The 20,511-nt window shown below is 52.1% G+C and overlaps 43 non-coding genes across 43 annotated transcripts; 8 read left to right on the plus strand and 35 right to left on the minus strand.

Annotated features, from left to right (window-relative positions):
• Positions 1-138: 138 nt before the first annotated feature.
• Positions 139-211, minus strand: Trnak-uuu (transfer RNA lysine (anticodon UUU)). Its single transcript has one exon. It is a non-coding gene; the product is annotated as a tRNA-Lys (tRNA).
• A 296-nt stretch (positions 212-507) lies between these two features.
• On the minus strand, positions 508-579 carry Trnae-uuc (transfer RNA glutamic acid (anticodon UUC)). The gene has a single exon. It is a non-coding gene; the product is annotated as a tRNA-Glu (tRNA).
• A 308-nt stretch (positions 580-887) lies between these two features.
• Trnam-cau (transfer RNA methionine (anticodon CAU)) lies at positions 888-960 on the minus strand. Its single transcript has one exon. It is a non-coding gene; the product is annotated as a tRNA-Met (tRNA).
• Positions 961-1,940: 980 nt separating this feature from the next.
• Positions 1,941-2,012, plus strand: Trnag-ucc (transfer RNA glycine (anticodon UCC)). The gene has a single exon. It is a non-coding gene; the product is annotated as a tRNA-Gly (tRNA).
• Positions 2,013-2,286: 274 nt separating this feature from the next.
• Trnas-aga (transfer RNA serine (anticodon AGA)) lies at positions 2,287-2,368 on the minus strand. Its single transcript has one exon. It is a non-coding gene; the product is annotated as a tRNA-Ser (tRNA).
• A 139-nt stretch (positions 2,369-2,507) lies between these two features.
• Trnak-uuu (transfer RNA lysine (anticodon UUU)) lies at positions 2,508-2,580 on the minus strand. Its single transcript has one exon. It is a non-coding gene; the product is annotated as a tRNA-Lys (tRNA).
• A 296-nt stretch (positions 2,581-2,876) lies between these two features.
• Trnae-uuc (transfer RNA glutamic acid (anticodon UUC)) lies at positions 2,877-2,948 on the minus strand. Its single transcript has one exon. It is a non-coding gene; the product is annotated as a tRNA-Glu (tRNA).
• A 308-nt stretch (positions 2,949-3,256) lies between these two features.
• On the minus strand, positions 3,257-3,329 carry Trnam-cau (transfer RNA methionine (anticodon CAU)). The gene has a single exon. It is a non-coding gene; the product is annotated as a tRNA-Met (tRNA).
• A 980-nt stretch (positions 3,330-4,309) lies between these two features.
• On the plus strand, positions 4,310-4,381 carry Trnag-ucc (transfer RNA glycine (anticodon UCC)). The gene has a single exon. It is a non-coding gene; the product is annotated as a tRNA-Gly (tRNA).
• A 274-nt stretch (positions 4,382-4,655) lies between these two features.
• On the minus strand, positions 4,656-4,737 carry Trnas-aga (transfer RNA serine (anticodon AGA)). Its single transcript has one exon. It is a non-coding gene; the product is annotated as a tRNA-Ser (tRNA).
• A 139-nt stretch (positions 4,738-4,876) lies between these two features.
• Trnak-uuu (transfer RNA lysine (anticodon UUU)) lies at positions 4,877-4,949 on the minus strand. The gene has a single exon. It is a non-coding gene; the product is annotated as a tRNA-Lys (tRNA).
• Positions 4,950-5,245: 296 nt separating this feature from the next.
• Trnae-uuc (transfer RNA glutamic acid (anticodon UUC)) lies at positions 5,246-5,317 on the minus strand. The gene has a single exon. It is a non-coding gene; the product is annotated as a tRNA-Glu (tRNA).
• A 308-nt stretch (positions 5,318-5,625) lies between these two features.
• On the minus strand, positions 5,626-5,698 carry Trnam-cau (transfer RNA methionine (anticodon CAU)). Its single transcript has one exon. It is a non-coding gene; the product is annotated as a tRNA-Met (tRNA).
• Positions 5,699-6,678: 980 nt separating this feature from the next.
• On the plus strand, positions 6,679-6,750 carry Trnag-ucc (transfer RNA glycine (anticodon UCC)). Its single transcript has one exon. It is a non-coding gene; the product is annotated as a tRNA-Gly (tRNA).
• A 274-nt stretch (positions 6,751-7,024) lies between these two features.
• Trnas-aga (transfer RNA serine (anticodon AGA)) lies at positions 7,025-7,106 on the minus strand. Its single transcript has one exon. It is a non-coding gene; the product is annotated as a tRNA-Ser (tRNA).
• A 139-nt stretch (positions 7,107-7,245) lies between these two features.
• Positions 7,246-7,318, minus strand: Trnak-uuu (transfer RNA lysine (anticodon UUU)). Its single transcript has one exon. It is a non-coding gene; the product is annotated as a tRNA-Lys (tRNA).
• A 296-nt stretch (positions 7,319-7,614) lies between these two features.
• Positions 7,615-7,686, minus strand: Trnae-uuc (transfer RNA glutamic acid (anticodon UUC)). The gene has a single exon. It is a non-coding gene; the product is annotated as a tRNA-Glu (tRNA).
• Positions 7,687-7,994: 308 nt separating this feature from the next.
• Positions 7,995-8,067, minus strand: Trnam-cau (transfer RNA methionine (anticodon CAU)). The gene has a single exon. It is a non-coding gene; the product is annotated as a tRNA-Met (tRNA).
• Positions 8,068-9,047: 980 nt separating this feature from the next.
• On the plus strand, positions 9,048-9,119 carry Trnag-ucc (transfer RNA glycine (anticodon UCC)). Its single transcript has one exon. It is a non-coding gene; the product is annotated as a tRNA-Gly (tRNA).
• Positions 9,120-9,393: 274 nt separating this feature from the next.
• On the minus strand, positions 9,394-9,475 carry Trnas-aga (transfer RNA serine (anticodon AGA)). Its single transcript has one exon. It is a non-coding gene; the product is annotated as a tRNA-Ser (tRNA).
• A 139-nt stretch (positions 9,476-9,614) lies between these two features.
• On the minus strand, positions 9,615-9,687 carry Trnak-uuu (transfer RNA lysine (anticodon UUU)). Its single transcript has one exon. It is a non-coding gene; the product is annotated as a tRNA-Lys (tRNA).
• Positions 9,688-9,983: 296 nt separating this feature from the next.
• Trnae-uuc (transfer RNA glutamic acid (anticodon UUC)) lies at positions 9,984-10,055 on the minus strand. Its single transcript has one exon. It is a non-coding gene; the product is annotated as a tRNA-Glu (tRNA).
• A 308-nt stretch (positions 10,056-10,363) lies between these two features.
• Trnam-cau (transfer RNA methionine (anticodon CAU)) lies at positions 10,364-10,436 on the minus strand. Its single transcript has one exon. It is a non-coding gene; the product is annotated as a tRNA-Met (tRNA).
• Positions 10,437-11,415: 979 nt separating this feature from the next.
• Positions 11,416-11,487, plus strand: Trnag-ucc (transfer RNA glycine (anticodon UCC)). The gene has a single exon. It is a non-coding gene; the product is annotated as a tRNA-Gly (tRNA).
• A 274-nt stretch (positions 11,488-11,761) lies between these two features.
• Positions 11,762-11,843, minus strand: Trnas-aga (transfer RNA serine (anticodon AGA)). The gene has a single exon. It is a non-coding gene; the product is annotated as a tRNA-Ser (tRNA).
• Positions 11,844-11,982: 139 nt separating this feature from the next.
• Trnak-uuu (transfer RNA lysine (anticodon UUU)) lies at positions 11,983-12,055 on the minus strand. The gene has a single exon. It is a non-coding gene; the product is annotated as a tRNA-Lys (tRNA).
• Positions 12,056-12,351: 296 nt separating this feature from the next.
• Trnae-uuc (transfer RNA glutamic acid (anticodon UUC)) lies at positions 12,352-12,423 on the minus strand. Its single transcript has one exon. It is a non-coding gene; the product is annotated as a tRNA-Glu (tRNA).
• Positions 12,424-12,731: 308 nt separating this feature from the next.
• Positions 12,732-12,804, minus strand: Trnam-cau (transfer RNA methionine (anticodon CAU)). The gene has a single exon. It is a non-coding gene; the product is annotated as a tRNA-Met (tRNA).
• A 980-nt stretch (positions 12,805-13,784) lies between these two features.
• Positions 13,785-13,856, plus strand: Trnag-ucc (transfer RNA glycine (anticodon UCC)). The gene has a single exon. It is a non-coding gene; the product is annotated as a tRNA-Gly (tRNA).
• A 274-nt stretch (positions 13,857-14,130) lies between these two features.
• On the minus strand, positions 14,131-14,212 carry Trnas-aga (transfer RNA serine (anticodon AGA)). The gene has a single exon. It is a non-coding gene; the product is annotated as a tRNA-Ser (tRNA).
• Positions 14,213-14,351: 139 nt separating this feature from the next.
• Trnak-uuu (transfer RNA lysine (anticodon UUU)) lies at positions 14,352-14,424 on the minus strand. Its single transcript has one exon. It is a non-coding gene; the product is annotated as a tRNA-Lys (tRNA).
• A 296-nt stretch (positions 14,425-14,720) lies between these two features.
• On the minus strand, positions 14,721-14,792 carry Trnae-uuc (transfer RNA glutamic acid (anticodon UUC)). Its single transcript has one exon. It is a non-coding gene; the product is annotated as a tRNA-Glu (tRNA).
• Positions 14,793-15,100: 308 nt separating this feature from the next.
• On the minus strand, positions 15,101-15,173 carry Trnam-cau (transfer RNA methionine (anticodon CAU)). Its single transcript has one exon. It is a non-coding gene; the product is annotated as a tRNA-Met (tRNA).
• A 980-nt stretch (positions 15,174-16,153) lies between these two features.
• On the plus strand, positions 16,154-16,225 carry Trnag-ucc (transfer RNA glycine (anticodon UCC)). The gene has a single exon. It is a non-coding gene; the product is annotated as a tRNA-Gly (tRNA).
• Positions 16,226-16,499: 274 nt separating this feature from the next.
• Positions 16,500-16,581, minus strand: Trnas-aga (transfer RNA serine (anticodon AGA)). The gene has a single exon. It is a non-coding gene; the product is annotated as a tRNA-Ser (tRNA).
• A 139-nt stretch (positions 16,582-16,720) lies between these two features.
• Positions 16,721-16,793, minus strand: Trnak-uuu (transfer RNA lysine (anticodon UUU)). The gene has a single exon. It is a non-coding gene; the product is annotated as a tRNA-Lys (tRNA).
• A 296-nt stretch (positions 16,794-17,089) lies between these two features.
• On the minus strand, positions 17,090-17,161 carry Trnae-uuc (transfer RNA glutamic acid (anticodon UUC)). Its single transcript has one exon. It is a non-coding gene; the product is annotated as a tRNA-Glu (tRNA).
• A 308-nt stretch (positions 17,162-17,469) lies between these two features.
• On the minus strand, positions 17,470-17,542 carry Trnam-cau (transfer RNA methionine (anticodon CAU)). The gene has a single exon. It is a non-coding gene; the product is annotated as a tRNA-Met (tRNA).
• A 979-nt stretch (positions 17,543-18,521) lies between these two features.
• Trnag-ucc (transfer RNA glycine (anticodon UCC)) lies at positions 18,522-18,593 on the plus strand. The gene has a single exon. It is a non-coding gene; the product is annotated as a tRNA-Gly (tRNA).
• A 274-nt stretch (positions 18,594-18,867) lies between these two features.
• Positions 18,868-18,949, minus strand: Trnas-aga (transfer RNA serine (anticodon AGA)). Its single transcript has one exon. It is a non-coding gene; the product is annotated as a tRNA-Ser (tRNA).
• Positions 18,950-19,088: 139 nt separating this feature from the next.
• Positions 19,089-19,161, minus strand: Trnak-uuu (transfer RNA lysine (anticodon UUU)). The gene has a single exon. It is a non-coding gene; the product is annotated as a tRNA-Lys (tRNA).
• A 296-nt stretch (positions 19,162-19,457) lies between these two features.
• Positions 19,458-19,529, minus strand: Trnae-uuc (transfer RNA glutamic acid (anticodon UUC)). The gene has a single exon. It is a non-coding gene; the product is annotated as a tRNA-Glu (tRNA).
• A 308-nt stretch (positions 19,530-19,837) lies between these two features.
• Positions 19,838-19,910, minus strand: Trnam-cau (transfer RNA methionine (anticodon CAU)). The gene has a single exon. It is a non-coding gene; the product is annotated as a tRNA-Met (tRNA).
• Between the last annotated feature and the right edge of the window lie 601 nt (positions 19,911-20,511).

The following is a 20,511-nucleotide window of genomic DNA, read 5'->3' on the forward strand; positions in this document are numbered from 1 at the left end:
CGTAACGGAAGTTTCCCTGGAATCGTGAAAAACCCAACCGGTCTGCGCAGAATGTTGACAGGAAACGAACTCCGTGCACTGATTACGGCAGGGCTACCGTCGCTACGAGACGAGCCATTACGGAAACGTTAAAATCTTCGCCCGGACAGGGACTTGAACCCTGGACCCTTAGGTTAAAAGCCTAATGCTCTACCGACTGAGCTATCCGGGCTCACGCTCGTTGTGGATGGAGCGGCTGCAAGCAATGTAGATAACTGGAACGCGTGTGTAGGCGTACTACGGTAATTTCTGGCTTCTGGCGTAACTGGCGACTTCACCGACTTCCCACTGACGCTGGTAGCAGCCCAACAGCGGACCAGTGCCTCTTCTCCCTTTATTCCGGTGCCGACAGTAATTGCATCATGTGCCTGTTTTCCCCGATTACGTTCGGTCGAAGCTTCGGAAGGTGGGCGACAAACGACAGTTCGAAGGCCAAAACATGGATCGTTGAGTGCGCAAAAACTTCCGTTCCGGTACCGGGAATCGAACCCGGGCCTCCTGGGTGAAAGCCAGGTATCCTAGCCACTAGACCACACCGGATTTGGTCGACAAGCGTGAGGTTTTCTCCGTCTCCTCTCGTATTTCGTGCTGAATCTGGACTCAGTGCAGTTCTCCGTTTGCGAGCATATTTGCGCCTACAGACTGGCATGGCGCACAGCTCGAAATTGACTATTCATTATTTTACTCCTAACAAGGGAAGAGAAAGATCAAAGTTGTACGTTGTCATAATTGGAAATAAACATATTGACGCTGAGGCGTAGACTCCTTGTGGATAACGAACGACAATTAAGTTCGTTCCCTAGCAACAGCAACGCCGTTAATTCAGCCATGATGTACAGCAAATTAAATGCCCCGGGTGAGGATCGAACTCACGACCTTAAGATTATGAGACTTACGCGCTACCTACTGCGCTACCGAGGCACGTTGCAAGTATCGTTACAGGAAACTTGGTAAGTCTCTCATATTAGAGATAGTTTGCGCTTTCTCAAGAATCTGTTGTGTTGCTACACGTGCTTTCCCTACTTGCTAGATTAAACTGCTGCCGCAGCTTTTTCAACGGAACGCAGCACTGCCCGAGTTTACAGTACATCGCCCTTGCGGCACCTGAACACAGCGGCCTGTTGGGCCAGGCCGACGTCAGAGTTCAGAAATAGCACGCGACCGTTCAAGTACGGTCTATTGCGTGCTGCGTGTATGGTTCTTCTCACAGCGAATCCTGCTATACATTCCTGAGGCTGGCGCAGCTCAGGCGAGGAATCGGCGCGGCAGCGTTATAGCGAGAACAGCAGAACGATGCATCAGCCGGGAATCTAACCCGAGCCGTCCGCATGCTAAGCGAGCATTCACCAATTTTTTTTTTTTTTTTTTTGTTCCCATTTCTTTCGTTGCATTTGTTAGGGGCGGACGTCCGATGGCGCCCGTTCAAGTTCATCGTTGACTCGGTCTTTTATTACAGAGGGCTGATAACTCTCAGACCGAACACGCTGAGCTATCGTGCCGGCAAGCCTTAAGATTATGAGACTTACGCGCTGCCTACTGCACTACTGAGGCACATGCCATTGAACCACCGATGCTCGACAAGCTGCCCGTGCTTCCCGAGCACTTTTCTGCAGGGGAAAGTGGGATTGCCACCCAGCGACGTCGGATACAACCGAAAAAAGTGCTACACACGCGGAGTGCTCCACTACACTGCCTTAAAACGAATGCTCATCTCTATCGTGTGAGTAACCTTGCGGCCGCGGCGACTAGTCTTGTCCAAAGACGCAGCGTGCGTGGAGGCGCTACCCGAATGCGTGTGGATGCACCCTCCTACCTCGTAAAGCGCCTGCAGCTACTATCACCGTGGGCCGCTGCTGGCGGGCAGGAAGCCGACACAGCGGGGCGTTGCGAGCATCGGCTGTGCGGTGGTGGTGTAATGGTGAGCATAGTTGCCTTCCAAGCAGTTGATCCGGGTTCGATTCCCGGCCACCGCAAGTGGCGCTAGTTTTTTCGTATGAGTATGTGAGCCGCGTGCTGTTAAATGAAGGTTTTTTTCGTCGTAGCTCCACGCAGGCCATCCTGTAGTATGTCCCGACTTGTCCCGACTTTGCTCGGCTGACGCGAAAGCTGACGCTTGGAATTCGCCCTTATCAAAAGGACAGGCACTATAAACGGCTGTGAGAGGCGAGGTGTGGAGAGGTACCAAAACGACAGGCAATCTGCGAAATTTTCTGCTCGTTGTTCTTAAACAAAAAAAGAAAAAACCGACGCAGTCGGTAGGACTCGAACCTACGCTCCCAGAGGGAATCTGATTTCTAGTCAGACGCCTTAACCACTCGGCCACGACTGCTCGTAACGGAAGTTTCCCTGGAATCGTGAAAAACCCAACCGGTCTGCGCAGAATGTTGACAGGAAACGAACTCCGTGCACTGATTACGGCAGGGCTACCGTCGCTACGAGACGAGCCATTACGGAAACGTTAAAATCTTCGCCCGGACAGGGACTTGAACCCTGGACCCTTAGGTTAAAAGCCTAATGCTCTACCGACTGAGCTATCCGGGCTCACGCTCGTTGTGGATGGAGCGGCTGCAAGCAATGTAGATAACTGGAACGCGTGTGTAGGCGTACTACGGTAATTTCTGGCTTCTGGCGTAACTGGCGACTTCACCGACTTCCCACTGACGCTGGTAGCAGCCCAACAGCGGACCAGTGCCTCTTCTCCCTTTATTCCGGTGCCGACAGTAATTGCATCATGTGCCTGTTTTCCCCGATTACGTTCGGTCGAAGCTTCGGAAGGTGGGCGACAAACGACAGTTCGAAGGCCAAAACATGGATCGTTGAGTGCGCAAAAACTTCCGTTCCGGTACCGGGAATCGAACCCGGGCCTCCTGGGTGAAAGCCAGGTATCCTAGCCACTAGACCACACCGGATTTGGTCGACAAGCGTGAGGTTTTCTCCGTCTCCTCTCGTATTTCGTGCTGAATCTGGACTCAGTGCAGTTCTCCGTTTGCGAGCATATTTGCGCCTACAGACTGGCATGGCGCACAGCTCGAAATTGACTATTCATTATTTTACTCCTAACAAGGGAAGAGAAAGATCAAAGTTGTACGTTGTCATAATTGGAAATAAACATATTGACGCTGAGGCGTAGACTCCTTGTGGATAACGAACGACAATTAAGTTCGTTCCCTAGCAACAGCAACGCCGTTAATTCAGCCATGATGTACAGCAAATTAAATGCCCCGGGTGAGGATCGAACTCACGACCTTAAGATTATGAGACTTACGCGCTACCTACTGCGCTACCGAGGCACGTTGCAAGTATCGTTACAGGAAACTTGGTAAGTCTCTCATATTAGAGATAGTTTGCGCTTTCTCAAGAATCTGTTGTGTTGCTACACGTGCTTTCCCTACTTGCTAGATTAAACTGCTGCCGCAGCTTTTTCAACGGAACGCAGCACTGCCCGAGTTTACAGTACATCGCCCTTGCGGCACCTGAACACAGCGGCCTGTTGGGCCAGGCCGACGTCAGAGTTCAGAAATAGCACGCGACCGTTCAAGTACGGTCTATTGCGTGCTGCGTGTATGGTTCTTCTCACAGCGAATCCTGCTATACATTCCTGAGGCTGGCGCAGCTCAGGCGAGGAATCGGCGCGGCAGCGTTATAGCGAGAACAGCAGAACGATGCATCAGCCGGGAATCTAACCCGAGCCGTCCGCATGCTAAGCGAGCATTCACCAATTTTTTTTTTTTTTTTTTTGTTCCCATTTCTTTCGTTGCATTTGTTAGGGGCGGACGTCCGATGGCGCCCGTTCAAGTTCATCGTTGACTCGGTCTTTTATTACAGAGGGCTGATAACTCTCAGACCGAACACGCTGAGCTATCGTGCCGGCAAGCCTTAAGATTATGAGACTTACGCGCTGCCTACTGCACTACTGAGGCACATGCCATTGAACCACCGATGCTCGACAAGCTGCCCGTGCTTCCCGAGCACTTTTCTGCAGGGGAAAGTGGGATTGCCACCCAGCGACGTCGGATACAACCGAAAAAAGTGCTACACACGCGGAGTGCTCCACTACACTGCCTTAAAACGAATGCTCATCTCTATCGTGTGAGTAACCTTGCGGCCGCGGCGACTAGTCTTGTCCAAAGACGCAGCGTGCGTGGAGGCGCTACCCGAATGCGTGTGGATGCACCCTCCTACCTCGTAAAGCGCCTGCAGCTACTATCACCGTGGGCCGCTGCTGGCGGGCAGGAAGCCGACACAGCGGGGCGTTGCGAGCATCGGCTGTGCGGTGGTGGTGTAATGGTGAGCATAGTTGCCTTCCAAGCAGTTGATCCGGGTTCGATTCCCGGCCACCGCAAGTGGCGCTAGTTTTTTCGTATGAGTATGTGAGCCGCGTGCTGTTAAATGAAGGTTTTTTTCGTCGTAGCTCCACGCAGGCCATCCTGTAGTATGTCCCGACTTGTCCCGACTTTGCTCGGCTGACGCGAAAGCTGACGCTTGGAATTCGCCCTTATCAAAAGGACAGGCACTATAAACGGCTGTGAGAGGCGAGGTGTGGAGAGGTACCAAAACGACAGGCAATCTGCGAAATTTTCTGCTCGTTGTTCTTAAACAAAAAAAGAAAAAACCGACGCAGTCGGTAGGACTCGAACCTACGCTCCCAGAGGGAATCTGATTTCTAGTCAGACGCCTTAACCACTCGGCCACGACTGCTCGTAACGGAAGTTTCCCTGGAATCGTGAAAAACCCAACCGGTCTGCGCAGAATGTTGACAGGAAACGAACTCCGTGCACTGATTACGGCAGGGCTACCGTCGCTACGAGACGAGCCATTACGGAAACGTTAAAATCTTCGCCCGGACAGGGACTTGAACCCTGGACCCTTAGGTTAAAAGCCTAATGCTCTACCGACTGAGCTATCCGGGCTCACGCTCGTTGTGGATGGAGCGGCTGCAAGCAATGTAGATAACTGGAACGCGTGTGTAGGCGTACTACGGTAATTTCTGGCTTCTGGCGTAACTGGCGACTTCACCGACTTCCCACTGACGCTGGTAGCAGCCCAACAGCGGACCAGTGCCTCTTCTCCCTTTATTCCGGTGCCGACAGTAATTGCATCATGTGCCTGTTTTCCCCGATTACGTTCGGTCGAAGCTTCGGAAGGTGGGCGACAAACGACAGTTCGAAGGCCAAAACATGGATCGTTGAGTGCGCAAAAACTTCCGTTCCGGTACCGGGAATCGAACCCGGGCCTCCTGGGTGAAAGCCAGGTATCCTAGCCACTAGACCACACCGGATTTGGTCGACAAGCGTGAGGTTTTCTCCGTCTCCTCTCGTATTTCGTGCTGAATCTGGACTCAGTGCAGTTCTCCGTTTGCGAGCATATTTGCGCCTACAGACTGGCATGGCGCACAGCTCGAAATTGACTATTCATTATTTTACTCCTAACAAGGGAAGAGAAAGATCAAAGTTGTACGTTGTCATAATTGGAAATAAACATATTGACGCTGAGGCGTAGACTCCTTGTGGATAACGAACGACAATTAAGTTCGTTCCCTAGCAACAGCAACGCCGTTAATTCAGCCATGATGTACAGCAAATTAAATGCCCCGGGTGAGGATCGAACTCACGACCTTAAGATTATGAGACTTACGCGCTACCTACTGCGCTACCGAGGCACGTTGCAAGTATCGTTACAGGAAACTTGGTAAGTCTCTCATATTAGAGATAGTTTGCGCTTTCTCAAGAATCTGTTGTGTTGCTACACGTGCTTTCCCTACTTGCTAGATTAAACTGCTGCCGCAGCTTTTTCAACGGAACGCAGCACTGCCCGAGTTTACAGTACATCGCCCTTGCGGCACCTGAACACAGCGGCCTGTTGGGCCAGGCCGACGTCAGAGTTCAGAAATAGCACGCGACCGTTCAAGTACGGTCTATTGCGTGCTGCGTGTATGGTTCTTCTCACAGCGAATCCTGCTATACATTCCTGAGGCTGGCGCAGCTCAGGCGAGGAATCGGCGCGGCAGCGTTATAGCGAGAACAGCAGAACGATGCATCAGCCGGGAATCTAACCCGAGCCGTCCGCATGCTAAGCGAGCATTCACCAATTTTTTTTTTTTTTTTTTTGTTCCCATTTCTTTCGTTGCATTTGTTAGGGGCGGACGTCCGATGGCGCCCGTTCAAGTTCATCGTTGACTCGGTCTTTTATTACAGAGGGCTGATAACTCTCAGACCGAACACGCTGAGCTATCGTGCCGGCAAGCCTTAAGATTATGAGACTTACGCGCTGCCTACTGCACTACTGAGGCACATGCCATTGAACCACCGATGCTCGACAAGCTGCCCGTGCTTCCCGAGCACTTTTCTGCAGGGGAAAGTGGGATTGCCACCCAGCGACGTCGGATACAACCGAAAAAAGTGCTACACACGCGGAGTGCTCCACTACACTGCCTTAAAACGAATGCTCATCTCTATCGTGTGAGTAACCTTGCGGCCGCGGCGACTAGTCTTGTCCAAAGACGCAGCGTGCGTGGAGGCGCTACCCGAATGCGTGTGGATGCACCCTCCTACCTCGTAAAGCGCCTGCAGCTACTATCACCGTGGGCCGCTGCTGGCGGGCAGGAAGCCGACACAGCGGGGCGTTGCGAGCATCGGCTGTGCGGTGGTGGTGTAATGGTGAGCATAGTTGCCTTCCAAGCAGTTGATCCGGGTTCGATTCCCGGCCACCGCAAGTGGCGCTAGTTTTTTCGTATGAGTATGTGAGCCGCGTGCTGTTAAATGAAGGTTTTTTTCGTCGTAGCTCCACGCAGGCCATCCTGTAGTATGTCCCGACTTGTCCCGACTTTGCTCGGCTGACGCGAAAGCTGACGCTTGGAATTCGCCCTTATCAAAAGGACAGGCACTATAAACGGCTGTGAGAGGCGAGGTGTGGAGAGGTACCAAAACGACAGGCAATCTGCGAAATTTTCTGCTCGTTGTTCTTAAACAAAAAAAGAAAAAACCGACGCAGTCGGTAGGACTCGAACCTACGCTCCCAGAGGGAATCTGATTTCTAGTCAGACGCCTTAACCACTCGGCCACGACTGCTCGTAACGGAAGTTTCCCTGGAATCGTGAAAAACCCAACCGGTCTGCGCAGAATGTTGACAGGAAACGAACTCCGTGCACTGATTACGGCAGGGCTACCGTCGCTACGAGACGAGCCATTACGGAAACGTTAAAATCTTCGCCCGGACAGGGACTTGAACCCTGGACCCTTAGGTTAAAAGCCTAATGCTCTACCGACTGAGCTATCCGGGCTCACGCTCGTTGTGGATGGAGCGGCTGCAAGCAATGTAGATAACTGGAACGCGTGTGTAGGCGTACTACGGTAATTTCTGGCTTCTGGCGTAACTGGCGACTTCACCGACTTCCCACTGACGCTGGTAGCAGCCCAACAGCGGACCAGTGCCTCTTCTCCCTTTATTCCGGTGCCGACAGTAATTGCATCATGTGCCTGTTTTCCCCGATTACGTTCGGTCGAAGCTTCGGAAGGTGGGCGACAAACGACAGTTCGAAGGCCAAAACATGGATCGTTGAGTGCGCAAAAACTTCCGTTCCGGTACCGGGAATCGAACCCGGGCCTCCTGGGTGAAAGCCAGGTATCCTAGCCACTAGACCACACCGGATTTGGTCGACAAGCGTGAGGTTTTCTCCGTCTCCTCTCGTATTTCGTGCTGAATCTGGACTCAGTGCAGTTCTCCGTTTGCGAGCATATTTGCGCCTACAGACTGGCATGGCGCACAGCTCGAAATTGACTATTCATTATTTTACTCCTAACAAGGGAAGAGAAAGATCAAAGTTGTACGTTGTCATAATTGGAAATAAACATATTGACGCTGAGGCGTAGACTCCTTGTGGATAACGAACGACAATTAAGTTCGTTCCCTAGCAACAGCAACGCCGTTAATTCAGCCATGATGTACAGCAAATTAAATGCCCCGGGTGAGGATCGAACTCACGACCTTAAGATTATGAGACTTACGCGCTACCTACTGCGCTACCGAGGCACGTTGCAAGTATCGTTACAGGAAACTTGGTAAGTCTCTCATATTAGAGATAGTTTGCGCTTTCTCAAGAATCTGTTGTGTTGCTACACGTGCTTTCCCTACTTGCTAGATTAAACTGCTGCCGCAGCTTTTTCAACGGAACGCAGCACTGCCCGAGTTTACAGTACATCGCCCTTGCGGCACCTGAACACAGCGGCCTGTTGGGCCAGGCCGACGTCAGAGTTCAGAAATAGCACGCGACCGTTCAAGTACGGTCTATTGCGTGCTGCGTGTATGGTTCTTCTCACAGCGAATCCTGCTATACATTCCTGAGGCTGGCGCAGCTCAGGCGAGGAATCGGCGCGGCAGCGTTATAGCGAGAACAGCAGAACGATGCATCAGCCGGGAATCTAACCCGAGCCGTCCGCATGCTAAGCGAGCATTCACCAATTTTTTTTTTTTTTTTTTTGTTCCCATTTCTTTCGTTGCATTTGTTAGGGGCGGACGTCCGATGGCGCCCGTTCAAGTTCATCGTTGACTCGGTCTTTTATTACAGAGGGCTGATAACTCTCAGACCGAACACGCTGAGCTATCGTGCCGGCAAGCCTTAAGATTATGAGACTTACGCGCTGCCTACTGCACTACTGAGGCACATGCCATTGAACCACCGATGCTCGACAAGCTGCCCGTGCTTCCCGAGCACTTTTCTGCAGGGGAAAGTGGGATTGCCACCCAGCGACGTCGGATACAACCGAAAAAAGTGCTACACACGCGGAGTGCTCCACTACACTGCCTTAAAACGAATGCTCATCTCTATCGTGTGAGTAACCTTGCGGCCGCGGCGACTAGTCTTGTCCAAAGACGCAGCGTGCGTGGAGGCGCTACCCGAATGCGTGTGGATGCACCCTCCTACCTCGTAAAGCGCCTGCAGCTACTATCACCGTGGGCCGCTGCTGGCGGGCAGGAAGCCGACACAGCGGGGCGTTGCGAGCATCGGCTGTGCGGTGGTGGTGTAATGGTGAGCATAGTTGCCTTCCAAGCAGTTGATCCGGGTTCGATTCCCGGCCACCGCAAGTGGCGCTAGTTTTTTCGTATGAGTATGTGAGCCGCGTGCTGTTAAATGAAGGTTTTTTTCGTCGTAGCTCCACGCAGGCCATCCTGTAGTATGTCCCGACTTGTCCCGACTTTGCTCGGCTGACGCGAAAGCTGACGCTTGGAATTCGCCCTTATCAAAAGGACAGGCACTATAAACGGCTGTGAGAGGCGAGGTGTGGAGAGGTACCAAAACGACAGGCAATCTGCGAAATTTTCTGCTCGTTGTTCTTAAACAAAAAAAGAAAAAACCGACGCAGTCGGTAGGACTCGAACCTACGCTCCCAGAGGGAATCTGATTTCTAGTCAGACGCCTTAACCACTCGGCCACGACTGCTCGTAACGGAAGTTTCCCTGGAATCGTGAAAAACCCAACCGGTCTGCGCAGAATGTTGACAGGAAACGAACTCCGTGCACTGATTACGGCAGGGCTACCGTCGCTACGAGACGAGCCATTACGGAAACGTTAAAATCTTCGCCCGGACAGGGACTTGAACCCTGGACCCTTAGGTTAAAAGCCTAATGCTCTACCGACTGAGCTATCCGGGCTCACGCTCGTTGTGGATGGAGCGGCTGCAAGCAATGTAGATAACTGGAACGCGTGTGTAGGCGTACTACGGTAATTTCTGGCTTCTGGCGTAACTGGCGACTTCACCGACTTCCCACTGACGCTGGTAGCAGCCCAACAGCGGACCAGTGCCTCTTCTCCCTTTATTCCGGTGCCGACAGTAATTGCATCATGTGCCTGTTTTCCCCGATTACGTTCGGTCGAAGCTTCGGAAGGTGGGCGACAAACGACAGTTCGAAGGCCAAAACATGGATCGTTGAGTGCGCAAAAACTTCCGTTCCGGTACCGGGAATCGAACCCGGGCCTCCTGGGTGAAAGCCAGGTATCCTAGCCACTAGACCACACCGGATTTGGTCGACAAGCGTGAGGTTTTCTCCGTCTCCTCTCGTATTTCGTGCTGAATCTGGACTCAGTGCAGTTCTCCGTTTGCGAGCATATTTGCGCCTACAGACTGGCATGGCGCACAGCTCGAAATTGACTATTCATTATTTTACTCCTAACAAGGGAAGAGAAAGATCAAAGTTGTACGTTGTCATAATTGGAAATAAACATATTGACGCTGAGGCGTAGACTCCTTGTGGATAACGAACGACAATTAAGTTCGTTCCCTAGCAACAGCAACGCCGTTAATTCAGCCATGATGTACAGCAAATTAAATGCCCCGGGTGAGGATCGAACTCACGACCTTAAGATTATGAGACTTACGCGCTACCTACTGCGCTACCGAGGCACGTTGCAAGTATCGTTACAGGAAACTTGGTAAGTCTCTCATATTAGAGATAGTTTGCGCTTTCTCAAGAATCTGTTGTGTTGCTACACGTGCTTTCCCTACTTGCTAGATTAAACTGCTGCCGCAGCTTTTTCAACGGAACGCAGCACTGCCCGAGTTTACAGTACATCGCCCTTGCGGCACCTGAACACAGCGGCCTGTTGGGCCAGGCCGACGTCAGAGTTCAGAAATAGCACGCGACCGTTCAAGTACGGTCTATTGCGTGCTGCGTGTATGGTTCTTCTCACAGCGAATCCTGCTATACATTCCTGGGGCTGGCGCAGCTCAGGCGAGGAATCGGCGCGGCAGCGTTATAGCGAGAACAGCAGAACGATGCATCAGCCGGGAATCTAACCCGAGCCGTCCGCATGCTAAGCGAGCATTCACCAATTTTTTTTTTTTTTTTTTGTTCCCATTTCTTTCGTTGCATTTGTTAGGGGCGGACGTCCGATGGCGCCCGTTCAAGTTCATCGTTGACTCGGTCTTTTATTACAGAGGGCTGATAACTCTCAGACCGAACACGCTGAGCTATCGTGCCGGCAAGCCTTAAGATTATGAGACTTACGCGCTGCCTACTGCACTACTGAGGCACATGCCATTGAACCACCGATGCTCGACAAGCTGCCCGTGCTTCCCGAGCACTTTTCTGCAGGGGAAAGTGGGATTGCCACCCAGCGACGTCGGATACAACCGAAAAAAGTGCTACACACGCGGAGTGCTCCACTACACTGCCTTAAAACGAATGCTCATCTCTATCGTGTGAGTAACCTTGCGGCCGCGGCGACTAGTCTTGTCCAAAGACGCAGCGTGCGTGGAGGCGCTACCCGAATGCGTGTGGATGCACCCTCCTACCTCGTAAAGCGCCTGCAGCTACTATCACCGTGGGCCGCTGCTGGCGGGCAGGAAGCCGACACAGCGGGGCGTTGCGAGCATCGGCTGTGCGGTGGTGGTGTAATGGTGAGCATAGTTGCCTTCCAAGCAGTTGATCCGGGTTCGATTCCCGGCCACCGCAAGTGGCGCTAGTTTTTTCGTATGAGTATGTGAGCCGCGTGCTGTTAAATGAAGGTTTTTTTCGTCGTAGCTCCACGCAGGCCATCCTGTAGTATGTCCCGACTTGTCCCGACTTTGCTCGGCTGACGCGAAAGCTGACGCTTGGAATTCGCCCTTATCAAAAGGACAGGCACTATAAACGGCTGTGAGAGGCGAGGTGTGGAGAGGTACCAAAACGACAGGCAATCTGCGAAATTTTCTGCTCGTTGTTCTTAAACAAAAAAAGAAAAAACCGACGCAGTCGGTAGGACTCGAACCTACGCTCCCAGAGGGAATCTGATTTCTAGTCAGACGCCTTAACCACTCGGCCACGACTGCTCGTAACGGAAGTTTCCCTGGAATCGTGAAAAACCCAACCGGTCTGCGCAGAATGTTGACAGGAAACGAACTCCGTGCACTGATTACGGCAGGGCTACCGTCGCTACGAGACGAGCCATTACGGAAACGTTAAAATCTTCGCCCGGACAGGGACTTGAACCCTGGACCCTTAGGTTAAAAGCCTAATGCTCTACCGACTGAGCTATCCGGGCTCACGCTCGTTGTGGATGGAGCGGCTGCAAGCAATGTAGATAACTGGAACGCGTGTGTAGGCGTACTACGGTAATTTCTGGCTTCTGGCGTAACTGGCGACTTCACCGACTTCCCACTGACGCTGGTAGCAGCCCAACAGCGGACCAGTGCCTCTTCTCCCTTTATTCCGGTGCCGACAGTAATTGCATCATGTGCCTGTTTTCCCCGATTACGTTCGGTCGAAGCTTCGGAAGGTGGGCGACAAACGACAGTTCGAAGGCCAAAACATGGATCGTTGAGTGCGCAAAAACTTCCGTTCCGGTACCGGGAATCGAACCCGGGCCTCCTGGGTGAAAGCCAGGTATCCTAGCCACTAGACCACACCGGATTTGGTCGACAAGCGTGAGGTTTTCTCCGTCTCCTCTCGTATTTCGTGCTGAATCTGGACTCAGTGCAGTTCTCCGTTTGCGAGCATATTTGCGCCTACAGACTGGCATGGCGCACAGCTCGAAATTGACTATTCATTATTTTACTCCTAACAAGGGAAGAGAAAGATCAAAGTTGTACGTTGTCATAATTGGAAATAAACATATTGACGCTGAGGCGTAGACTCCTTGTGGATAACGAACGACAATTAAGTTCGTTCCCTAGCAACAGCAACGCCGTTAATTCAGCCATGATGTACAGCAAATTAAATGCCCCGGGTGAGGATCGAACTCACGACCTTAAGATTATGAGACTTACGCGCTACCTACTGCGCTACCGAGGCACGTTGCAAGTATCGTTACAGGAAACTTGGTAAGTCTCTCATATTAGAGATAGTTTGCGCTTTCTCAAGAATCTGTTGTGTTGCTACACGTGCTTTCCCTACTTGCTAGATTAAACTGCTGCCGCAGCTTTTTCAACGGAACGCAGCACTGCCCGAGTTTACAGTACATCGCCCTTGCGGCACCTGAACACAGCGGCCTGTTGGGCCAGGCCGACGTCAGAGTTCAGAAATAGCACGCGACCGTTCAAGTACGGTCTATTGCGTGCTGCGTGTATGGTTCTTCTCACAGCGAATCCTGCTATACATTCCTGAGGCTGGCGCAGCTCAGGCGAGGAATCGGCGCGGCAGCGTTATAGCGAGAACAGCAGAACGATGCATCAGCCGGGAATCTAACCCGAGCCGTCCGCATGCTAAGCGAGCATTCACCAATTTTTTTTTTTTTTTTTTTGTTCCCATTTCTTTCGTTGCATTTGTTAGGGGCGGACGTCCGATGGCGCCCGTTCAAGTTCATCGTTGACTCGGTCTTTTATTACAGAGGGCTGATAACTCTCAGACCGAACACGCTGAGCTATCGTGCCGGCAAGCCTTAAGATTATGAGACTTACGCGCTGCCTACTGCACTACTGAGGCACATGCCATTGAACCACCGATGCTCGACAAGCTGCCCGTGCTTCCCGAGCACTTTTCTGCAGGGGAAAGTGGGATTGCCACCCAGCGACGTCGGATACAACCGAAAAAAGTGCTACACACGCGGAGTGCTCCACTACACTGCCTTAAAACGAATGCTCATCTCTATCGTGTGAGTAACCTTGCGGCCGCGGCGACTAGTCTTGTCCAAAGACGCAGCGTGCGTGGAGGCGCTACCCGAATGCGTGTGGATGCACCCTCCTACCTCGTAAAGCGCCTGCAGCTACTATCACCGTGGGCCGCTGCTGGCGGGCAGGAAGCCGACACAGCGGGGCGTTGCGAGCATCGGCTGTGCGGTGGTGGTGTAATGGTGAGCATAGTTGCCTTCCAAGCAGTTGATCCGGGTTCGATTCCCGGCCACCGCAAGTGGCGCTAGTTTTTTCGTATGAGTATGTGAGCCGCGTGCTGTTAAATGAAGGTTTTTTTCGTCGTAGCTCCACGCAGGCCATCCTGTAGTATGTCCCGACTTGTCCCGACTTTGCTCGGCTGACGCGAAAGCTGACGCTTGGAATTCGCCCTTATCAAAAGGACAGGCACTATAAACGGCTGTGAGAGGCGAGGTGTGGAGAGGTACCAAAACGACAGGCAATCTGCGAAATTTTCTGCTCGTTGTTCTTAAACAAAAAAAGAAAAAACCGACGCAGTCGGTAGGACTCGAACCTACGCTCCCAGAGGGAATCTGATTTCTAGTCAGACGCCTTAACCACTCGGCCACGACTGCTCGTAACGGAAGTTTCCCTGGAATCGTGAAAAACCCAACCGGTCTGCGCAGAATGTTGACAGGAAACGAACTCCGTGCACTGATTACGGCAGGGCTACCGTCGCTACGAGACGAGCCATTACGGAAACGTTAAAATCTTCGCCCGGACAGGGACTTGAACCCTGGACCCTTAGGTTAAAAGCCTAATGCTCTACCGACTGAGCTATCCGGGCTCACGCTCGTTGTGGATGGAGCGGCTGCAAGCAATGTAGATAACTGGAACGCGTGTGTAGGCGTACTACGGTAATTTCTGGCTTCTGGCGTAACTGGCGACTTCACCGACTTCCCACTGACGCTGGTAGCAGCCCAACAGCGGACCAGTGCCTCTTCTCCCTTTATTCCGGTGCCGACAGTAATTGCATCATGTGCCTGTTTTCCCCGATTACGTTCGGTCGAAGCTTCGGAAGGTGGGCGACAAACGACAGTTCGAAGGCCAAAACATGGATCGTTGAGTGCGCAAAAACTTCCGTTCCGGTACCGGGAATCGAACCCGGGCCTCCTGGGTGAAAGCCAGGTATCCTAGCCACTAGACCACACCGGATTTGGTCGACAAGCGTGAGGTTTTCTCCGTCTCCTCTCGTATTTCGTGCTGAATCTGGACTCAGTGCAGTTCTCCGTTTGCGAGCATATTTGCGCCTACAGACTGGCATGGCGCACAGCTCGAAATTGACTATTCATTATTTTACTCCTAACAAGGGAAGAGAAAGATCAAAGTTGTACGTTGTCATAATTGGAAATAAACATATTGACGCTGAGGCGTAGACTCCTTGTGGATAACGAACGACAATTAAGTTCGTTCCCTAGCAACAGCAACGCCGTTAATTCAGCCATGATGTACAGCAAATTAAATGCCCCGGGTGAGGATCGAACTCACGACCTTAAGATTATGAGACTTACGCGCTACCTACTGCGCTACCGAGGCACGTTGCAAGTATCGTTACAGGAAACTTGGTAAGTCTCTCATATTAGAGATAGTTTGCGCTTTCTCAAGAATCTGTTGTGTTGCTACACGTGCTTTCCCTACTTGCTAGATTAAACTGCTGCCGCAGCTTTTTCAACGGAACGCAGCACTGCCCGAGTTTACAGTACATCGCCCTTGCGGCACCTGAACACAGCGGCCTGTTGGGCCAGGCCGACGTCAGAGTTCAGAAATAGCACGCGACCGTTCAAGTACGGTCTATTGCGTGCTGCGTGTATGGTTCTTCTCACAGCGAATCCTGCTATACATTCCTGAGGCTGGCGCAGCTCAGGCGAGGAATCGGCGCGGCAGCGTTATAGCGAGAACAGCAGAACGATGCATCAGCCGGGAATCTAACCCGAGCCGTCCGCATGCTAAGCGAGCATTCACCAATTTTTTTTTTTTTTTTTTTGTTCCCATTTCTTTCGTTGCATTTGTTAGGGGCGGACGTCCGATGGCGCCCGTTCAAGTTCATCGTTGACTCGGTCTTTTATTACAGAGGGCTGATAACTCTCAGACCGAACACGCTGAGCTATCGTGCCGGCAAGCCTTAAGATTATGAGACTTACGCGCTGCCTACTGCACTACTGAGGCACATGCCATTGAACCACCGATGCTCGACAAGCTGCCCGTGCTTCCCGAGCACTTTTCTGCAGGGGAAAGTGGGATTGCCACCCAGCGACGTCGGATACAACCGAAAAAAGTGCTACACACGCGGAGTGCTCCACTACACTGCCTTAAAACGAATGCTCATCTCTATCGTGTGAGTAACCTTGCGGCCGCGGCGACTAGTCTTGTCCAAAGACGCAGCGTGCGTGGAGGCGCTACCCGAATGCGTGTGGATGCACCCTCCTACCTCGTAAAGCGCCTGCAGCTACTATCACCGTGGGCCGCTGCTGGCGGGCAGGAAGCCGACACAGCGGGGCGTTGCGAGCATCGGCTGTGCGGTGGTGGTGTAATGGTGAGCATAGTTGCCTTCCAAGCAGTTGATCCGGGTTCGATTCCCGGCCACCGCAAGTGGCGCTAGTTTTTTCGTATGAGTATGTGAGCCGCGTGCTGTTAAATGAAGGTTTTTTTCGTCGTAGCTCCACGCAGGCCATCCTGTAGTATGTCCCGACTTGTCCCGACTTTGCTCGGCTGACGCGAAAGCTGACGCTTGGAATTCGCCCTTATCAAAAGGACAGGCACTATAAACGGCTGTGAGAGGCGAGGTGTGGAGAGGTACCAAAACGACAGGCAATCTGCGAAATTTTCTGCTCGTTGTTCTTAAACAAAAAAAGAAAAAACCGACGCAGTCGGTAGGACTCGAACCTACGCTCCCAGAGGGAATCTGATTTCTAGTCAGACGCCTTAACCACTCGGCCACGACTGCTCGTAACGGAAGTTTCCCTGGAATCGTGAAAAACCCAACCGGTCTGCGCAGAATGTTGACAGGAAACGAACTCCGTGCACTGATTACGGCAGGGCTACCGTCGCTACGAGACGAGCCATTACGGAAACGTTAAAATCTTCGCCCGGACAGGGACTTGAACCCTGGACCCTTAGGTTAAAAGCCTAATGCTCTACCGACTGAGCTATCCGGGCTCACGCTCGTTGTGGATGGAGCGGCTGCAAGCAATGTAGATAACTGGAACGCGTGTGTAGGCGTACTACGGTAATTTCTGGCTTCTGGCGTAACTGGCGACTTCACCGACTTCCCACTGACGCTGGTAGCAGCCCAACAGCGGACCAGTGCCTCTTCTCCCTTTATTCCGGTGCCGACAGTAATTGCATCATGTGCCTGTTTTCCCCGATTACGTTCGGTCGAAGCTTCGGAAGGTGGGCGACAAACGACAGTTCGAAGGCCAAAACATGGATCGTTGAGTGCGCAAAAACTTCCGTTCCGGTACCGGGAATCGAACCCGGGCCTCCTGGGTGAAAGCCAGGTATCCTAGCCACTAGACCACACCGGATTTGGTCGACAAGCGTGAGGTTTTCTCCGTCTCCTCTCGTATTTCGTGCTGAATCTGGACTCAGTGCAGTTCTCCGTTTGCGAGCATATTTGCGCCTACAGACTGGCATGGCGCACAGCTCGAAATTGACTATTCATTATTTTACTCCTAACAAGGGAAGAGAAAGATCAAAGTTGTACGTTGTCATAATTGGAAATAAACATATTGACGCTGAGGCGTAGACTCCTTGTGGATAACGAACGACAATTAAGTTCGTTCCCTAGCAACAGCAACGCCGTTAATTCAGCCATGATGTACAGCAAATTAAATGCCCCGGGTGAGGATCGAACTCACGACCTTAAGATTATGAGACTTACGCGCTACCTACTGCGCTACCGAGGCACGTTGCAAGTATCGTTACAGGAAACTTGGTAAGTCTCTCATATTAGAGATAGTTTGCGCTTTCTCAAGAATCTGTTGTGTTGCTACACGTGCTTTCCCTACTTGCTAGATTAAACTGCTGCCGCAGCTTTTTCAACGGAACGCAGCACTGCCCGAGTTTACAGTACATCGCCCTTGCGGCACCTGAACACAGCGGCCTGTTGGGCCAGGCCGACGTCAGAGTTCAGAAATAGCACGCGACCGTTCAAGTACGGTCTATTGCGTGCTGCGTGTATGGTTCTTCTCACAGCGAATCCTGCTATACATTCCTGGGGCTGGCGCAGCTCAGGCGAGGAATCGGCGCGGCAGCGTTATAGCGAGAACAGCAGAACGATGCATCAGCCGGGAATCTAACCCGAGCCGTCCGCATGCTAAGCGAGCATTCACCAATTTTTTTTTTTTTTTTTTGTTCCCATTTCTTTCGTTGCATTTGTTAGGGGCGGACGTCCGATGGCGCCCGTTCAAGTTCATCGTTGACTCGGTCTTTTATTACAGAGGGCTGATAACTCTCAGACCGAACACGCTGAGCTATCGTGCCGGCAAGCCTTAAGATTATGAGACTTACGCGCTGCCTACTGCACTACTGAGGCACATGCCATTGAACCACCGATGCTCGACAAGCTGCCCGTGCTTCCCGAGCACTTTTCTGCAGGGGAAAGTGGGATTGCCACCCAGCGACGTCGGATACAACCGAAAAAAGTGCTACACACGCGGAGTGCTCCACTACACTGCCTTAAAACGAATGCTCATCTCTATCGTGTGAGTAACCTTGCGGCCGCGGCGACTAGTCTTGTCCAAAGACGCAGCGTGCGTGGAGGCGCTACCCGAATGCGTGTGGATGCACCCTCCTACCTCGTAAAGCGCCTGCAGCTACTATCACCGTGGGCCGCTGCTGGCGGGCAGGAAGCCGACACAGCGGGGCGTTGCGAGCATCGGCTGTGCGGTGGTGGTGTAATGGTGAGCATAGTTGCCTTCCAAGCAGTTGATCCGGGTTCGATTCCCGGCCACCGCAAGTGGCGCTAGTTTTTTCGTATGAGTATGTGAGCCGCGTGCTGTTAAATGAAGGTTTTTTTCGTCGTAGCTCCACGCAGGCCATCCTGTAGTATGTCCCGACTTGTCCCGACTTTGCTCGGCTGACGCGAAAGCTGACGCTTGGAATTCGCCCTTATCAAAAGGACAGGCACTATAAACGGCTGTGAGAGGCGAGGTGTGGAGAGGTACCAAAACGACAGGCAATCTGCGAAATTTTCTGCTCGTTGTTCTTAAACAAAAAAAGAAAAAACCGACGCAGTCGGTAGGACTCGAACCTACGCTCCCAGAGGGAATCTGATTTCTAGTCAGACGCCTTAACCACTCGGCCACGACTGCTCGTAACGGAAGTTTCCCTGGAATCGTGAAAAACCCAACCGGTCTGCGCAGAATGTTGACAGGAAACGAACTCCGTGCACTGATTACGGCAGGGCTACCGTCGCTACGAGACGAGCCATTACGGAAACGTTAAAATCTTCGCCCGGACAGGGACTTGAACCCTGGACCCTTAGGTTAAAAGCCTAATGCTCTACCGACTGAGCTATCCGGGCTCACGCTCGTTGTGGATGGAGCGGCTGCAAGCAATGTAGATAACTGGAACGCGTGTGTAGGCGTACTACGGTAATTTCTGGCTTCTGGCGTAACTGGCGACTTCACCGACTTCCCACTGACGCTGGTAGCAGCCCAACAGCGGACCAGTGCCTCTTCTCCCTTTATTCCGGTGCCGACAGTAATTGCATCATGTGCCTGTTTTCCCCGATTACGTTCGGTCGAAGCTTCGGAAGGTGGGCGACAAACGACAGTTCGAAGGCCAAAACATGGATCGTTGAGTGCGCAAAAACTTCCGTTCCGGTACCGGGAATCGAACCCGGGCCTCCTGGGTGAAAGCCAGGTATCCTAGCCACTAGACCACACCGGATTTGGTCGACAAGCGTGAGGTTTTCTCCGTCTCCTCTCGTATTTCGTGCTGAATCTGGACTCAGTGCAGTTCTCCGTTTGCGAGCATATTTGCGCCTACAGACTGGCATGGCGCACAGCTCGAAATTGACTATTCATTATTTTACTCCTAACAAGGGAAGAGAAAGATCAAAGTTGTACGTTGTCATAATTGGAAATAAACATATTGACGCTGAGGCGTAGACTCCTTGTGGATAACGAACGACAATTAAGTTCGTTCCCTAGCAACAGCAACGCCGTTAATTCAGCCATGATGTACAGCAAATTAAATGCCCCGGGTGAGGATCGAACTCACGACCTTAAGATTATGAGACTTACGCGCTACCTACTGCGCTACCGAGGCACGTTGCAAGTATCGTTACAGGAAACTTGGTAAGTCTCTCATATTAGAGATAGTTTGCGCTTTCTCAAGAATCTGTTGTGTTGCTACACGTGCTTTCCCTACTTGCTAGATTAAACTGCTGCCGCAGCTTTTTCAACGGAACGCAGCACTGCCCGAGTTTACAGTACATCGCCCTTGCGGCACCTGAACACAGCGGCCTGTTGGGCCAGGCCGACGTCAGAGTTCAGAAATAGCACGCGACCGTTCAAGTACGGTCTATTGCGTGCTGCGTGTATGGTTCTTCTCACAGCGAATCCTGCTATACATTCCTGAGGCTGGCGCAGCTCAGGCGAGGAATCGGCGCGGCAGCGTTATAGCGAGAACAGCAGAACGATGCATCAGCCGGGAATCTAACCCGAGCCGTCCGCATGCTAAGCGAGCATTCACCAATTTTTTTTTTTTTTTTTTTGTTCCCATTTCTTTCGTTGCATTTGTTAGGGGCGGACGTCCGATGGCGCCCGTTCAAGTTCATCGTTGACTCGGTCTTTTATTACAGAGGGCTGATAACTCTCAGACCGAACACGCTGAGCTATCGTGCCGGCAAGCCTTAAGATTATGAGAC

The sequence above is a fragment of the Schistocerca serialis genome, unplaced genomic scaffold (genome assembly GCF_023864345.2).
Source record: "Schistocerca serialis cubense isolate TAMUIC-IGC-003099 unplaced genomic scaffold, iqSchSeri2.2 HiC_scaffold_1027, whole genome shotgun sequence".
NCBI classification, from domain to species: Eukaryota; Metazoa; Arthropoda; class Insecta; order Orthoptera; family Acrididae; genus Schistocerca; species Schistocerca serialis.